The sequence below is a fragment of the Pelodiscus sinensis genome, chromosome 16 (genome assembly GCF_049634645.1).
Source record: "Pelodiscus sinensis isolate JC-2024 chromosome 16, ASM4963464v1, whole genome shotgun sequence".
NCBI classification, from domain to species: domain Eukaryota; kingdom Metazoa; phylum Chordata; order Testudines; family Trionychidae; genus Pelodiscus; species Pelodiscus sinensis.
Genome location: NC_134726.1, coordinates 20,076,348 through 20,094,644, shown reverse-complemented (window position 1 = coordinate 20,094,644; position 18,297 = coordinate 20,076,348). Strand labels below are relative to the sequence as shown.

Sequence of the window (18,297 nt, the reverse complement as noted above, 5' to 3'; positions counted from 1 at the left end):
TGCCTCCTGTTCTTTTGATGAACCTAGTTATGCCCACGAAAGCTCATGATACCATCTGCGTGTTTTGTTAGTCTTTAAGGTGCTTCTAGACTATCTGTTGTTTTCTAAGTTTTTCTAGATACTGTGGTGTGACATTATTGAATTATGATGTTAATATACGAAACACTGTTGCAACCACTGTTATATGTTTTCCTCAACTCTTATACCAAGTGGGCCGAGTGAGGTGTCTATCAAAAGCTTATGCTTTGGTGATGCTGTTTATCCTGCTCATATGCATGTATCGTGTCTGTATTTGAAGATATGGGAACTGTCTATTTACTTACATTTCAAATGTTGCTTCTGGGAGATTATCAGTAGGAGCCTTGGCCAACCTATTGTGATAGGTTGCTAGTCAAGTGAATAATGGTACTTGATTGATAATGGTGCCAATCCACATTTGAGGAACTTTGCTGTGAATGCTCAGACCAGCCCGTAAGTCATGGCTGCTGCCTAAAATGGACCAAGTCATGCATGAACAGGTAACTTGCTCCTGTGACAAACTCCATCTTGTAACATAGTTTCACACAGCAAGAACAATGAAATTCTCTCTGCATGGGCAAGGTTATAAAAAGGGCCCTAGAGGTTTCTCCATTTGTCTTCATTCCAGCTCATCACTTCTGGACCATCTTTACTATGAACTGAGCCCGAAAGAACTGATGACCCATCCTAACAGAGGCTGTACTCCAGAGACTTATAAAACAGCAGATTAGTTCATCTCTGCTACCAAGAACTGTGCAATTGGTGTATGTAATTTGATTCCTTTAACAATTTTACTCTCAACTTTTTCTTTCTTTTTATTAATAAACCTTTAGCTATTAGATTCTAAAGGACTGGCACAGCATGCTCTTTTGAGTTAGATATGAGTTATAAATTGACCTGGGAAAGTGGCTGGTCCTTTGGGATCAGAAGAACCTGTTTTGATTTGCTGGGATTGATTTTCATAACACTCATCTGTGTAAGGACTGGTACTGGCAGTATCAGGAAAGCTGGAGTGTTTAAGAATAGCAATAGAGATGTAGCCGTGTTAGTCTAGTCTGGCTGAAACAAAAAACAGGACTATGTAGCACTTTAAAGACTAACAAGATGTTTAAGGGAATTGCTTGTATCATATCTTGCTAGCCACCACTAGTGGTGACTAGAAATGATTTTGTGACTGGTTTGGTGTGACTAATAGTGGAAGACCCTCATTCTTAGGTTATAAGAGGGCCTGTCTCTAAACCAGTGGTTCCCAACCTGTGGTCTGTGGATCCACACGATACTGTAGGGGGTCTGTGGAAAGTTTAGGAAAGGAAAGGAAAAGAAAAGTAAGGATTGGGCCCACCGCATGACTGGCATTTTCTGTCAAAGCAATTCTCGCCCGGGGCTCGCCGTTCATGACCGGTCACACGTATACTGCCTCCCATACTTGGGATAGGACTGATACTCCAGGAGGCGTTATCCATCCTCCTGCTGCCAGCTGCACTGCCGTTTATGCTCCATCCTTCCCTCCTCCCAGTTTCATGGTGGGCCCGATCCTTACTTTTCTTTTTTTTTCTCCCCAGGGTTCCGTGCTCAGCCAGGGACGGAGTGCTAGGGCAGGAGCTGCCTTTGTCCATGAAAGCCCCTTTGCTGTAGCCTTTGTGGATAGGCAGGGGACGGAGAGGGCAGGAGCTGACAACACAGCACGGGACAAGGGATATGCTGGCTGCTGCTTCCCACCGCTCCTCTTGGGGGGCGGTCCATACAATTTTAACAGATTGAAAAGGGGTCCATATGCTCAAAAAGGTTAGGAATCACTGCCCTAAACAATTCACCCTGAATTGAGCCTATCAGCAATGCCTCAGAAACCTCCTGTAGTACATGAAAAGTCATTCTGCTTTCTCTGCACCTGTTATGGATGAAAGCAAGAAATAGAGGTGGTCAGTGGGCAAATCAGGGATGTGCTTGCTGTGACCATTTGGGGAACGTGTCTGTCCATTGCCAATATGGTCTATAGTTTAAACCAGTGTTTCTGAAAGTGATTTGTGGATCCACCCGGAGAAAAACCTGCTAACTGGCTGCTGCAGTTTGTTTATTTACCGGCTCTGCAGCCACAGAGCCTCGCGGCTCACATTGGCTCCGGTTTGCTGTTTTCAACCAAGGGGAGCAATGGGAAGCAGCATGGGCCAGGCTGCCACTTCCTGCAGCTCCCCTTGGCTGCAAATGATGAACCAGAGCCAATGAGAACCATGAGGCTCCATGGCTGGTGAACTGGTAAATAAACAGGTTTCTCAGAGTGGATCCGCAGACCACTTTGGAAAACACTGGTCTAAACAGGTCTCTTTAGTGTTGCTTATGGCTTCCCAGAAGTTCTTAGCATCTTGTTTTTAAACAAGACTGACCATCAGATTGGACCCAAGAGTCAGTTTGGCCCATGGAGTCTCCTCTGAGGCTTCCTCTCTTGAAGATGAATTATGGCCTGATGGGAACACACTACAATATACAATGTCCTCACCCCATCACACAGAATACTCTTCTGAGCCATTGAGTAGTTTGCATTTAAATAAGCCCTTCACGGAGAAGCCCTTCTTTGCAAAATATCAGCAGGTGTATTTATGTCAAAATCCTACTTCAGTTAATTATTCAAACGCTTCAATTACTCTATTTAAATTCCCCTGCACTCTAATAAACACCACAAATGAAAAAGAAGTTAAAGTGACAATGCATCAATTAAGTTGCTGTCCCAATAACCTTAACTATTAAAGTGACAGTGCCTCAATTATGCTGATATACAATCACCATTAAACTAACGATGTGAAATTAGTGGCACTGTTCCAAATACAAGTAGAAAAGAAAGCTTTCTCTAGAGTATAAACAGTTTCAGAGGTTGCCATAAGACAGAGGCCCCTAAATTTTGGAGACACATTATGAGGACAGAACATCAACTTCCATTTAAAAGAAAGTTCTAGCCTCCAGGGTTGTGAGGAGATTGAAAACGTCGCCCAGTGCAGCCACATCTGCCTTAATTTGCAGAGAGCCTGAAACTAGTTCTGAGTCAGTTTAACCACCTTATGCATCTCACTAGGGTGTTAACTAAAAAGCCTTCTGCTCTGGTGTGGGGGTCTTCCAACAAATGCCCAAAAGAAGAGCCCTGAGCCTATGACTGGGCAAGGCTGATTAATCGCCTTTGAAGCTGTGCTGCCACACAGCTTAGAGGGAACACTGCTAGGGTTGCCAAGTCAAACCCAGCCAAAAAGGGACCCTGACAGCCTGGACAGCATTGCTGACTGAACTATTTGGCATGGGGCTGGCAGGCTTCCTGGAAGTGGCAATATGTCCCTCAGCTCCTAGACATAGGGACCGCTGGGGGGCTTTGCACACTACGCCCTCCACACTGCTCCATAGCTCCCATTGGCCTAGAAGCTGAGGGTCATGTTGCCACTTCCTGGGACCATTTTGAGGTAAGTGCTGCCAAAAACCTGCACCCCAACTGTGACGGACTGGGCCGAGTCTGGGCACTGCTGAGTGCGTCCCCGCAGGGCGAGTTGCTCAAAACCAGGGCTGCTTACAGCCCCAGACTGGAGACCTTTCCCAAACAGGTCACAAACCAGTCAGAGTGCTTCAGCTGCCAATCTGGCCAGCAGGAAGCCTCACGAGCAAAACCCCTCAGACACCCCAGCTCTCCCTGTGCCACAATCTGCCTTGGCCTTACACACTGGTGAGGGGTTATAGAACCCAATCTCACCTACCCTGAACAGGTTCTCCCAATCCCAAAGAACCAGCCTGGTCAAGTTATACTTTAGATTTTACCCACAAGATCACGCTGGGCCAATCCTTTAGAATCTAAAATCTAAAGGTTTATTAATAAAAAGAAGAAAAGGTTGAGAGTAAGGTTGTTAAGGAGAATACATTACATGCACCAATCACCAAGTTCTTGATGCAGGCTTTCAGCAGAGATGTTACAAACTACCAGCTAAAAAGTCTCTCATGTACATCCTATGTCAGGATGGGTCGACAATCCTTCCCCGCTCTATGTTCCTCGCAAGGCTGCATCTAGGATCAGTAGCAAAATTGAAGACAAGATAGAGTCTGCCTCATGGCACTTTATATCCATTCTTGGTACCTTCCAAGCTGGAGCGGGTCACACGGTCAAGTGAGCTATCCCTGTGTCCCATGCCAGCAGCCATTAGATACTGACTGGTTTTTCAGGTTTCCAGACACGTTCCTCAGGTGTGTATGGGCCACCTTGAGAGCCATTGTCCTTGGGGCCCAGCTAATTAGCACAGTCATTGACTGAACAATTGTTCTTTACAACAGGCAGTCCAGGCCCACTGCTCTGTCTCAGGCAGAGAACATACACAGTACAAGCCCAGAGCCCATATTCGTAACTCCATATACAGACATCATACAAGTACATGAGTAGCATATATAAAATCATTTGACACTTCACACGGCCCCCTTTGTATAGATTTTGGGGCAACCCCGCGCCCCCTGCAGCAGTGATCTGGCTGCTCCCCCTAAAATCCAATAACATAACACCAACCCCTTCCCATTTCCCAACCCCCTGTCCCATTCCTGAGCCCCCACCTGCACCCTCATCTCTGGCCCTGCCACAGAGCCTGCACTTCAAGCTGGGGCCCTCACCCCTTCCTGTGCTCCAGCCCCAAGTCTCCTCCCACACCCTGAACCTCCCAGCCAGAGCCCTCTCCCTTCCTGCATCCCAACCTGTTGAAAATGAGTGAGTTAGTGGACGGGGCGGGGAGGAGAGGGAGGAGTGGGGCCTTAGAAAAGGGGAGGGGCAGGACAAGGGTGCTGTTTTGTGTGATTAGAAAATTGTCAGCCTTAGATTGTCATTGTCCCAACCTCTCTGTGGAGGGGAGGGGCCCTGGCTGCCTCACCTACTGTTTTTAAGAACCAAAAGCCTCTGTTACAGCTGCGGGGAGGAGGGGGGAATCTGCAGTGCCCTTGTTCTTCCAGGCAGTGCCATCCCCGGGTGGGGGGATAGGTCTGGGACTAACCCCTCTCTTCCCCAGCCCCTGCCCCCCAGCCCTGCTTCTCCCCACCCCCACTCCATCCCTTCCCCAAGCCCTGCCCCCACCCGTGTTCTGCCCCCACTTCACCCCTTCCCCCAAGCTTTGACCCTGCTCCTCCCTGCTCCACATCCTCCTGCTCCCATTCCACCCCTTCCTTCAAGCCTCTTCCCCCACGTGACACAACCCAGCAACACCAGGAGCTGATGCCAGCAGCAAGGGTCCCCCCTCGCACTCACCACAGCAGCAGGAAGAGGAGTGACCCGGCCCCAGCCCTCTGCACCTCTCCAGAGCCTGGCTCCTTGCTGTGTCACTCAGGGGAGCGGAGTGGGCTGGCGCTGGAACACTCTGCTCCCACCACAATGGTGAAGTGGAGGACCCAGCTGGGAGATGGCAGAGCAGAGAAGCTGCTTGGTTGCTCTGTTTCCTGTGGCTCCTGCCACCGCTGGTGAGTGTAGGGACTAGGGCTGGTCCCTGCTGCCGGTGCCAGGCTCCACAGTAATCTGAGGCACCCCAAAGTGCAGTGCATGAGGTGGCCAGCCCAAACCATCCAATAAGCAGGACAGCTCTGCTTCCAGGTGTGAGGGAAAGGCCCTGGTCCTGGGGCTGTAAGGGCAGAGCCACAACAGGCCCCATGTGGAGGTGCTCCTAGGGCTCTGGATTGCCATAATCTGGCCCTAGTGACCATATTGCAGGTCAACTGCAGAATGTCTTTGACTGCTAAGGGGGAACCATTTAAAGTGGTGATGGAATGGACTCAGCCCACAGAATAATATCGTGGTCTGGATTTTAGAGGTACTGTTGCGCTACTAAGGCAGCAAGCAGATCTGTCTTTCAGCACATAGCCTGTGCAGTGATTCTGGTGCTAAGTAATAGACAGGGTGCCATTAATCTTCCGGTGGTAATTAGTCAATTTCATTTCCTTGCTGGACATGCAGGATAAATTCTGTCCTACTGCCTCCACTTAGAGCATCGCTGAAGAACTTGTCTAGCAGTGACAATGTCAGAACATAAGAACATAAGAATGGCCGTACTGGGTCAGATCAAAGGTCCATCGAGCCCAGCACCCTGTCTGCTGACAGTAGCCAATGCCAGGCGTCCCAGAGGGAGTGAATCGAACAGGAAATGATCAAGCGATCTCTTTCCTGCCATATCTCCACCCTCTGACAAACAGAGGCTAGGGACACCATTCCTTACCCATACTGGCTAATAGCCATTAATGGACTTAACCTCCAAGAATGTATCTAGTTCTCTTTTAAACCCTGGTCTAGTCCTAGCCTTCATAACCTCCTCAGGCAAGGAGTTCCACAGATTGACTATGCGCTGTGTGAAGAAGAATGTCCATTTATTTGTATTAAACCTGCTGCCCATTAGTTTCATTTGGTGGCCCCTAGTTCTTATATTATGGGAACAAATAAAAACTTTTCCTTATTCACTTTCTCCACACCACTCATGAAAGATACACAAGTAAGATCCTAGATTAATACATGGACAGGCTGGGTTTCATAAGAAGAACGGATGATCTGAGAAGTGGGAAGGCCAGGTATCCAACACAGAATAGACACTCCCCAGTGCAGATAGGAGACCCCTTGCTCCGATAGCTGGAGTAAAAACTCTATTTTGTAAATGTCTGGAGTCTGAGTGTGTATAGGCCCCAGATGGGCTCCACAGTTATCACAAATAGCTTCTGATAGTCTAACTGCACCTCTCTCTTTCTACTTGTTCTGCTTTTTTTGTGCCCTCTCTGCTCCCCCAGGATTTCTAATGGCATCTCTTGTGAGCAGAGAGACATCTATCCTTCTCCTTCACCATGGCTAGAAACCAGCTGTCTCTCATGCCTCAAGCAAGAAGAGGTAAGATTATTTCAGAAAGTGTCAGACTTTCCCTCCAATCAGTTAGCTAGAGAAGGAACTTTTCATTTTCTTAAACAATATAAGACATATTTGGCCCTAGTTTTTCCATTGATTCAATGGAATTCCATCAGGGATGAATTTGGGCCAGTGGGTTTTAATTTTGTTCCGGTAGTGTCTAGATGTCCATGGTGTTAGCCTCCAGAAAAACACATGGTTCAAAAGTCTCAGAGGGTAGCCGTGTTAGTCTGTAACTGAAAAAACTTGAAAAACAATGAATGGCCTTGCAGCACCTGAGAGACTAACAAAACATGTAGATGGTATCATGAGCTTGAAGTGGCTTGTGCCCGCAAAGCTCATGATACCAGCTACATGTTTTGTTAATCTTGAGGGGTATCATACAATTTTTATTTCGGGAGAAGGATGCAAATAGTCAGGGCTCGACAAATAGTGTAATCTACTCGCTCATGGCGAGTAGATTACACCCCGGAAGAGCCGGTGTGGAGCGATCTGCACGGCTCGGCGAGCCCTGCAAATAGTGCTACTTTTTTTTCAGAAGATGCTCTTCCAGTATTTTCCTGCATCTACACATGTCCAAATTTTGAAAGAAATCCCTATTTTGAAAGACCCCTTATTCCTCTACAATGAGGTTTACAGGGGTCTTTCAAAATAGGGATTTATTTCAAAATTCAGCCACGTGTAGATGCGGGTAAATACTGGAAGAGCATCTTCTGAAAAAAAAAAACCTCAGAGGAAGTATGCAAATGCGCAATGCTATTTGCATCCTTCTCCCAAAATAAAAATGGTGTGTAGACATACCCATAGGTGCTGCAGGACTATTTGCTGTTTTTTAAGTTTTTACATGGGTCAAAGAATTTATAATCTACATACACAAGTAGCAGGCAGGGAAAGGGGAAAAGAGTTCAATACTGCCTCAGCTCAGTATCACTGCCAGGAACCAAAACTCAGTCCCCTGGAGTCTTAGAAGAGTATGTAATCCTCTGGCTATGTTACCTGTCTGAACAGACCATAGTATCCTGTCATTTATGGAAGAGAAACCTAGAAAATTAAAGCTGTTAAACATTTCAGCTCAAGGCCCTTGAAAGGTCTAGTGAAATTATTCTGTGAGCTTAGTTACAGAGAAGGAAAAGAGATTTATTACACACAGAAAATTTAATAATGGGAATTTTTATTGTGGAATCTGTGGTGTTGACTGAGTATCTCTGACAGCAAGGATGAGTTTCAGTCCAGGGGTAAGCTGAAGAAGTAGGTTGTGCCTACGAAAGCTCATGATACCATCTACATATTTTGTTAATCTCTAAAGTGCACCAGGACTATTCACTGTTTTTTAAGTTTTAAAAAATTAAGTTGTTCCAGAACAGAAACAACAACAAAAATTCATTCAAAAAATGAGAAAAGGGGACATTTCAACGTGATTGGTATTTTTCCAAGTTTTTCTCCTCCATGAAATTTCAGTAAAATTGACATAATTTCATGATGTGTTTCAGTGTCAATGGGATCACATTCTCCAGTGGAAAATGGTTCAGAGGAAGATTTTTCTGACCATTTTTAACATGGGTCTTTCCTTATAGCCCTTCCTGTCTGCTTATCAGCATACAGAAGTGTAGCCATGGTGACAGACTCAGCGGGATGATCTGCTGCCCTGAGTATGATCCCAAACTGGACCTTACATACATACAGGCAGTCCCCGACTTATGCGGATCCGACTTACATCGGATCCGCACTTACGAACGGGGCTTTTCTCGCCCCGAAGCTCACGGGCGGCGGGTCGCCGCCTTTGTCCTCCGGGGCGAGAAAAGCTTCTCCCAGTCTCCCTGGTCTGCTGGGGTGGTCCAGCAAAGCCGCTGGACCCCCCCAGCAGACCAGGGACACCCGAGCAAAGCCGCCGCCTGGGTGACTTTGCTCGTTTGCCCGGGAGCAAAGCTGCCCAGGCAGCGGGATTCCCGCTGCCTGGGCGGCTTTGCTCCCGGGCAAACGAGCAAAGCCACCCAGGCGGCGGCTTTGCTCGGGTGTCCCTGGTCTGCTGGGGGGGTCCAGCGGCTTTGCTGGACCCCCCCAGCAGACCAGGGAGACAGGAGCAAAGCCGCACAGGTGACATCCCGCCACCTCTGTGGCTTTGCTCGGGGGCAAAGGAGCAAAGCCAAACGGGCGGCGGGGTCCCTCCGCCTGTGCGGCTTTGCTCAGGTCTCCCTGGTGTGCTGGGGGGACTCCCCCCAGCACCCCAGGGAGACAGGAGCAAAGCCTCACGGGCAGCAGGGTCCCTCCGCCTGTGCGGCTTTGCTTGGGTCTCCCTGGTCTGCTGGGGGGGAGGGGGCGCAGCTAGTGCGCCCCCCCCTCCAGCAGACCAGGCTTTTGTTGCGGGACGCCTCGGGTAGAGCAGCTGGGGTGCTGCCGGGTTGGTCCTGTGGGAACCTACCGGGCAGCGCCCCAGCTGTTCTGTCCCAGGCTCCAGATTTAGCAGCTGTTGAAACTGATCAGGCTGATTCCAGGAAGCTGGGGGCAGAGCAACTCTGCCTCCTGCTTCCTGTAGTCAGCCCCTGGTCAGTTTCAGTGGCAGCAGCTGACTCTGGAGCCAGTTCCGACTTACATACAAATTCAACTTAAGAACAAACCTATAGTCCCAATCTTGTACGTAACCCGGGGACTGCCTGTACTCATAGGGCTTGTCCTTCCAGCTACTTTTCTCATGATTCCTGAGGCTTACACTTTTATTACACTAACTCAGTCAGAGCTAGCATGGATATGGCTACCTCAAGTGGAAATAACACCTCCATTTCCAGGGTAAACATATCCTAAAGTTGAGGTGACATCTAGCCCTGACTAAGGGCTGTCTACACTGACATTTAATCTGTGGCAAGCCAGGGTATCTTTTTCTTTTATACTAGCCTGCCATGCATTAACTATCCATGTGGACCCATTTGATACACACTGACAGTTTGTGCGCTTGTATCAACTTTGCTTTAAAATGGGAGTAGGTCAAAATGCACTAAGTTTGAGTCAGCATGGTCCACACAGATATACTGCACAGCAGGCTACAAATGGGAAGACACACACCAAAACTAGCTGTCAATTACATTTTCACTTAAACAAACCCTAAATCAGCCTGAGAAGGGATTGTTTAGAACCACCGACATTCCAATAATCCTGCGAGACTGACAGTTTATGTGAGGAACCTAGTTTGTCAGGCTTCACCCTGCACAAGATGTGCTGATAATTCTAGAATTACACATTCGTAATGTAATTATGATAATTCTTGAGTTCCATGTTCCACACATCTATACCAGCGATTTCATCACAGGACCTAATCACATAAACCACCACACCAGAGGCTCATTTAACTGCACACAAAGTGATCTATGCCATCAAATGCTAGCAATGCCCCTCTGCCATGTATATTGACCAAACTGATATCCGAAGATGTCTCTACAAGAAAGAATTAATGGACACAAATCTGATATCCGAAAAGGGAACACACAAAAATCTGTTAGGGAACATTTTAACTTGCCCGGATACTCATAAATGGATCACAAAGTCTCCGTATTGTTTTAGGCCAATTTCACAAGCAGGGGTGGCCCGTGAGGCTAGGCAAACTAGGCAGTTGCCTAGGGTGCCGCCGGCCAGGGTGCCCGATGATGACGTCACGGGGTGCCGGGGTGCCTCATGATTACATCACAGCCATTGACGGCCGTGCAGGCAGGGGCGCTGATCGTGCCTTCTGTCTGGGGCGCCAGCTGCCGCAGCCAGCCTCGGGCCGCTCCTGTTCACAAGCCAACTCCACATAGAGGCCTCAGAGCACAACTTCATTTACAAGTTTAATTCCTTCAACAAAGATATGAACAAAGAATGGCTGGCTTGCTACATTCCGCATCCTAATGACAAAAAACAAACAATGGGTACTTAAGAACCCTTAGTACCTTCTCTATCAGCTTCCTGTAGCATGGACACTCTAATTGAGTATTATTTTCCCTTTTTTTCTCTCCTTTCCTTCCCCCTTCTTTTTCCTTCTCCCCCCCTCCCTTCTGCTACATGTGCCCATGAAAGCTACATATTTTGTCAGTCTCTAAGATGCTGGGAGATTATTTGTTGTTTTTTACATTCATAATGGAAACTCTCATAAGCCTTTGAATAACAGGCCACTGGACAGAATGCTGCTGGCAAGTAGGAAAATATTCTACAGAGCAGGGTTCAGTTTGAGAGATCTTTTCTGTAAACTGGTCCAAACAGGATCCCTGGGGCTGAAGCAAACTGGTCAGGATTTCATCTACTGAGTAGCAGTGTTTTAACCATTTAACCGTTAACTGATAAGCATCAGCTCATCAGTTTGCATTACAGTTAACACCTGCCCCCAGCTGCCGGGGGGGGGCCCCATCTCTCTGGCTACGGGCTCTGTGGTATAAGGCTTATACTTCTGCTTATACTGCAGAGCTTGCAGCATGGGGCAGCAGCTGGCCCCCTGCAGAGGTATCCCTCACCATCCTTCCCTCCCTAGTCCCACCCAGCCATAGAGCCCCCAAAGCGGTTAATTCTGTAACCGCTAGGACTTTTTAACAGTTACACGGTTACTGTTTTTAGCCCTTTTTTGTGTCCTTACTACTTAGTAGTAGCAGTGATGCTGCTCAGGCAGGCCAGTGCTGGCAGCTACAACCTCTGCCAGGGGAAGCTGCAGCATGGATGTGTTGACTCATCACTTGCCAGGGCTGTGTTAGTCACCAGCAGGCCCCTTATAAGAGAGGCTGTGAGCACATTGCCTGGTCCCACAAACTTCTGCTGAATGCTCTCTGTTATTAATGGGGCCCAATTGCCCAGGTTATCAACAGGGACCAGGCGATGAATCCAGCCCACTGTTGCTTACTCTATACGGGCATGTCAACACAGCAGCATTACTGTGCATGTGCACAGCAAGCACGTTATTTTGAAAGAAATTGAAATAACAGGCCTCTCACTCTTGACTTCTGACTTCATTGTATGAGGAGTAAGGGAAGTCGGAGGAAGAGTGCTGTGTTTCGAAATAAGTGCTGTGCAGATGTGCCCAAATTCGAAATAAGCTATTTCGACTTAAGCGACGCAATTGACGTAGCTCAAGTTGCGTAGCTTATTTCAAGTTAAGCCGTGCTGTGTAGACATGCCCTACAAGAATGACAGCATAAAAAGAATGAAACAATATTTCACTAGACAGAATTAACCCCTCTCCCTCAACTTCACTGAATGGATTTTCCTTTTGATTCACATGCTAGCAGGCCCACTTGGAGACCTGGCATAGCCAGCAACTTGCACACTTTTTTATTTATGTGGATTTGTGTAATCCTGGATGTTTGATCTATTTGTTTAAAAGAGGGAAACATTTGTGTTGCCTTTCAATGCACTTTGCTGTTCTGTGCCTGGTGCACCTACACTCTGCTGAAACAAGATAAGGAAAGCAAACCTTTCAAACCACCCAGCAGAACTCAGATGCTCATCTCAGGGGGACTGCTATGAAGACAGAAGTTTGAATTTGTCCTGCTGAGCCTGGTATCGCACATCCAGGCTTGTTTTCCCTTTACTGATTTGAAGTAAATTAGCTTCCGCTCTCTGTCCCTTTTATCCCTCAGAAAAGAGAGAAAGAAAGAGCCTTTCTGTATGGGAAATGGTAAACATGTGAACACAATTTGAAAATCAAGCTTTATCTCCTTTCCTCACTAGATTTTGGTTGCAGAGATTACTGTAGCCACATTACTCTATCTCCTTCTGTCAGCCTCTCTATCTTCTGTGCTTCTGACAGGCACATGTCAATTTGTGCTGTGCTTTGTTCCCCTTACGAATACTGCAGGCCAGACCCTCTGCTACAGTAGATTATTGGTGTAGCTGTACTGAAGACAACAGAACTGTGTCAGGTTGCAGTACGTGAGGGTCTGGCCTGCAGCCACAAGGCATGTTTTTACTGCTTGACTCTGTATCTCTCATTACAACTGGGTGCTCAATACCAAGGATAATGTAAGAATCAAGGTAAGAAGAATAAATAACCCCATAGTTTCTCTTGGTCCTCATGTGGAGAACTTTTGGAAAAACTCTAGGCATCAAACACAGCCTATGGCAATGTCTACCTTTGTCATCCGTGGGCAAAAAGATGCACGTTGCAGATGGCCCAGCATTTAAACTTTAATTCAGCAAACTGGAGGCATCTAGAGTTTTCTTTGTTTCTGCTGAATTATTCCTTTGGCCTGGTTATCACTGCCTCAGTCTCGGCAATATTGCTTTTTTGATTTATATGGCCTTTAGGTGCCTTGTTCTTTTGCAGCTTCAATACACTGGTTACAAAAGCAGTCTGGCATCTTCTGCCTTGTTTCTTGGAAGGCAAGGTTTCCAGGGAGGCAGATAGACAGACAAAAAACAAAGAATTTCCTAAATTAAGTATTAACACATCAGCTTTCAATCCCATTTTCACCTCAGGATCACACTTTCATAACATTATCATAGAATCATAGAATCATAGAATAATAGGACTGGAAGGGACCTCGAGCGGTCATCGAGTCCAGCCCCCCACCCTCAAGGCAGGACCAAGCTCCGTCTACACCATCCCTGACAGATGTCTATCTAACCTGTTCTTAAATATCTCCAGAGAGGGAGATTCCACCACCTCCCTTGGTAATTTATTCCAATATTTGACCACCCTGACAGTTAGGAATTTTTTTCTAATGTCCAATCTAAACCTCCCCTGCTGCACTTTAAGCCCATTACTCCTTGTCCTGTCCTCAGTAACCAAGAGGAACAAATTTTCTCCTTCCTCCTTGTGACACCCTTTTAGATATTTGAAAACCGTTATCATGTCCCCCCTTAATCTTCTTTTTTCCTAACTAAACAAGCCCAGTTCATGAAGCCTGGCTTCATAGGTCATGTTCTCTAAACCTTTAATCATTCTTGTCGTTCTTCTCTGTACCCTTTCCAATTTCTCCACATCTTTCTTGAAATGTGGCGCCCAGAACTGGACACAGTACTCCAGCTGAGGCCTAACTAGTGCAGAGTAGAGCGGCAGAATGACTTCACGAGTTTTGCTTACAACACACCTGTTGATACAACCTAGAATCATATTTGCTTTTTTTGCAACAGCATCACACTGTTGACTTATGATTGCTTTAGCTAAGAATGGTAGGCATTGCTTAGCCTGTGAAAGAAATCTTGTGTCATGAGCCCTCTCCAATATGTGCCTGACTTGTTGAGCTCCTGCAGGGTTGCCGGGCGATAGCCATTTCATACCAACTCATCTTAGCCAGTTCTTTGTTCTGTTTTCTTAACTTCAGCAAGTTTCCAAATCCCATATGTATTGCAGTTAAAAGCAGTCCTATTTCTATGCAGCTGAGGTAGTGAGTTTTGGTCTTCCACCTGAGAATACAGGATTGTTCATTTGTGTTTCGTTAAGTTATACAATTCTCATTACCCCAACTCAAAAATTCATTTTTTTCTGTTTTTTGTCATGAAATAACAAGTGTTTTGTCAAGGTTTGGAGAGGAAAGAGGGGCTGCTTTGTTTGTTCGCTTTTTGTCTTGCTGATTAATTATAATTTTTTTTATTTGGCTAATTATGCTGTTAGAGGGCCTTTTAATAGTATTAATTATGTTTCAGCATAAAGTAGAATAGTATAGGTCTTCAGAGGAGAACACTTCACTGGTTCTGGGCGAACAATATGTAGCAAATCATTTGATTCAGTGGCCCCTCCCCTCCCCTTTTTTTGTTAATTGTCTGTGACCACAGCACAACTTTCTCAAACTAACTTGTTCAAAATGATTCACCAGATAATTTCTGTGCATTCTTCTTGGTCTGCTGTGCGCTCTCAAGAGGTTCTCTGAAGTTACTCAGAATTCAAGCTGTTTTGACTGGACATGTAATTCACATGTGATGTTTCCATTACCAGACTGAATGGCTGTGTCCACACTGCACGCTTCTTGCACAAGTACTATTTCACACAAGAGTTTTTGTGCAAAAGTACTTGCACAAGAGAGCGTCCACATTGGTCACAGCGCATCGTAAGAACAATGCGCTTTTGTGCAAGAGAGCATCCATACTGGCAGGATGCTCTTGCGCAAAAGCTTCAGCCCGGAACTACTTTGCAGAGGACAAAAGGGCACCAGGACTTTCCGGGGGTGGGGGCTGGAGCTCCTTTGAGACGCATGCTTAAAGGGATCTCCCTGGAAAGCCATTTCTCTCCTGCTGCGGTGCTTTAGGACCTCTTGCAGGGACTGACAGCTGTAACGGTTCTAGTTGTGGTTGTCCTCTGCCTCTTTGGACACCACAGCTTCTTCCCTAGTGCCTTTTGTGCCTTTGGCGTTCTCACTGCTGTGCCATGGAGCCAGGGGTGGCCCTGTGCCTGCTCTGGCCCCACACGGCCATCTTGGAGTGCCTGCAGCTGCTGCTCCATGCTGCTGAACTACTCCTGCAGGACCTCAAGACTGAGCTCAAGCTGGACTCCATCACCACAGATGCGGTGGAATCCTTGGGGCATCCCCACCCCACCGTGAAGAGGCATTTTTGGAGACTGGACACCAGTACCGACTGGTGGGACCGGCTGGTCCTGGAGCAATGGGATGACCAGCAATGGCTCCAGAACTTCAGGATGCGAAAGCGGACATTCCTGGAGCTTTGTGCTTGGCTCGCCCCAGCGTTTCAGAAATGTACCACCTGGCTGCAGGCCGCCATCCCAGTCAACAAGAGGGTTGCCATCGCCCTCTGGAAGCTGGCCACCCCGGACAGCTACCGCTCGGTGGAACACCAGTTCGGGTTGGGCAGGTCCACCGTCAGTGCCGTTGTGATGCAGGTAAGTCCTGGAGGGGTGGGGGAGAGGGGCTGCACTCCCTGCCCGGGGGAAGGGAAAATCCCAGGCTGGGGGGATGGGGAGAGTGGGGGACGCCCCGTCTCCCAGGGGTTTGTGCCATCCCTCCCTCACACAGGCCTGCTGGTATGGGGGGGCCTGTGCGGTGAGGGGGCCCTGGTGTGTTTCAGGATAGAGGGCATCACGGGAGGGTGGGCACCCCTCAAGGGGCCTCATTGGGTGCATTCCCTGTGTTTCTGTGTTCCCTTCTGCAGGTTGTCCATGCCATCAATGACATCCTGCTCCAGAGAATCATCCACCTTCGGGACGTGGAAGCAACGGTGGCTGGCTTCACTGCCCTGGGGTTTTCCAACTGTGGGGGAGCCCTGGCTGCGACCCACATCCCCATTCGTGCCCCAGAACATCGTGCAGCCCATCAATCAGAAGGGGTCCTTTTCCTTTGTGCTCCAGGCCCTCATGGAGCACGGTGGCTGCTTCACAGATATTTATGTGGGATGGTCCGGCAGGGCACATGACGCCCGCATCCTAAGACAATGTATTGTAGGCTGGGGGTGGTCACTTTCTTCCCCCAGAGGGAATTTACCATTGGGGACGTCCACATGCTGCTCTGTGTTGTGGGGGACATGGCCTACCCCCAGATGCCCTGGTTGATGCAGCCCTACACAGCACGGATGGACCCTGGCCGGGCAAGTTTCAATGACCACCTCAAGCAGGCCTGCAACCAGGTCGAGTGCGCCTTTGGCCAGCTGAAGGCCCGCTTTCGTTGGCTGCTCACCCATCTCGAGATGGGTGAGCAGAACATTCCTGAAGTTGTGGCAGCATGTTGTGTGCTCCACAACATCGTGGAGTGGAAGGGGGAAGCCTTCCTCCCGGAGTGGATGGCAGCCGAGGCCCAGGTGTTTGAACAGCCCCCCACAGCTGCCATCCGCCAGGCGCACCATGACGGAATGCACATCCGGGAGGCCCTGAAGGACATGTTCTCCCAGGCCCCACAGTAGGGTCTCTTCTGTCTCCCATTTACATCTCCCTCCCATCCCCATCCCTTCCCTCCCTCCCCCACCTCCTAATAAACAAAACCAGTTTTTTCTTCAAACAACAGAAAAGTTTTATTTGTCTTAACAATAGGGAAGAAGGGTGGACAGTGGAAGGGGCCTCTAAACTGGGAGGGGGAGGCGGGAGGGGGCTCTGAACTGGGAAGGGGAGCTAGTGGTGGGAGGGGTGGCTCCTGCCAGTGCCTCAGCGGGGGCAGAGGCCTCACTGGCCTTCAGGCCGGGGCGGGGCAGGCAGCACGTGGAGGTGGACAGGACGAGATGCAGCAGGTGGGGGCATGGCGGCAGCAGGAGAGGCAGCTGGAGGGATGGCTGGAGGGGCAGCAGGAGGGGCAGCAAGAGGGGTGGCAGGAGGGGTCATGAGCATGGGCAGGAGAGGGAGGGCAGGTGCATGTGACAAGGCCATGCCATAGTGCACAGCATGACCGACATCAGGGTGGTAATTGCATTGCACATGCGGTCACACCGGTGCAGGAACTGTTCCCATGCCTACTGCCACCACTCCAGGTCTGCATCGATTTTCCTGGTGATCGCCTCCTCAATTCTCTTGATGGCCTGGACGTGCCACCGTAGTAGTTGGTCCCGCTGCCTGGCCCGACGGACTGGTGCCTGGAAGGTTGGGGGTGCTGCTGCTGGAGGGTCCCTCATCCCTTGAATGGTCCTGCTGCAGAGAACAGAGGAAATAATGGGTTGGTCAGGCAGACCTGCCCACACGGTCCCTTTACCCCATGCCCTCCGCCCTGAGCCCAGGGCCCAGTCAGTCCCCCGCAGTGTGTATGTTTGTATACAGGACTCCCCCGGAGTAAAGTGATCCTCCATGAATTGTAACCCCTTGCCTGTGTCCTAGCCACTTGGCATGTGTTGTGTCAACCTGTGGAACTCCTTGCTGGGGGAGGCTGTGAAGGCTTAGGATTTTTAACAGAGTTCACAGAGGAGCTAGATAAATCCCCACATTGCATGGGAACAAGTATGGCAGATGAGGTCTGGGCTCTCAGACCCCTGTCAATTGATGTCCTCAGAGACAGAGCTAGGGTGACTGGGGAGTGTACCGTCCTTGCAGCAAAACTCAAGTGGCCATAGGGCCAGGCTGATCGCTTCCTCGCTCCTCCTCCCACTAGCCCTCAGACAAGTAGCCCAGGGAAGTGTGTGGGGCTTCCCTCTGGGGTAGTCTAGGGGCTTGGAGCAGGCGAGGGGCTCCGTGGGGGCTGTGCTTACAGGGCTGGTTCACTGTGGTTTTCCCAAGAGCAGCTGCTGTGTCTCACAGCCAGGCATGGCTGCATGCTGTCTGTGTGCACTGGCATCAAGGGTCCTGAGACTGCTGTCTCACTGAGGATGGTGTGGAGGCGATTGTAGTGGGGACAGGTGTCGGCTTCTGCCCCCTGACCCTCGGTGGCCCGGACATAGCCCAGGCGTAGCTCCTTTACCTTAGCCCGGACCTGTTCAAGGGTCCGGGCTGGATGTCCTTGCTCGGAGAGCGCCTGGGCCATGCAGCAAAAAAAGTCAGCATTCTGCCGACGGGCACGGGGGTCATGGAGGGCTTCCTCGTTGGC

At 48.9% G+C, this 18,297-nt stretch overlaps 1 long non-coding RNA gene across 1 annotated transcript in view; it reads right to left on the bottom strand.

Moving 5' to 3' along the window:
- Positions 1 to 16,820: 16,820 nt before the first annotated feature.
- Positions 16,821 to 18,297, bottom strand: part of LOC106732956 (uncharacterized) — a 75,514-nt gene continuing 74,037 nt past the window's right edge. The window contains exon 3 of the long non-coding RNA XR_012896052.1: positions 16,821 to 17,411. This is a non-coding gene — a long non-coding RNA (uncharacterized LOC106732956). The remainder of the gene's footprint in view (positions 17,412 to 18,297) is intronic.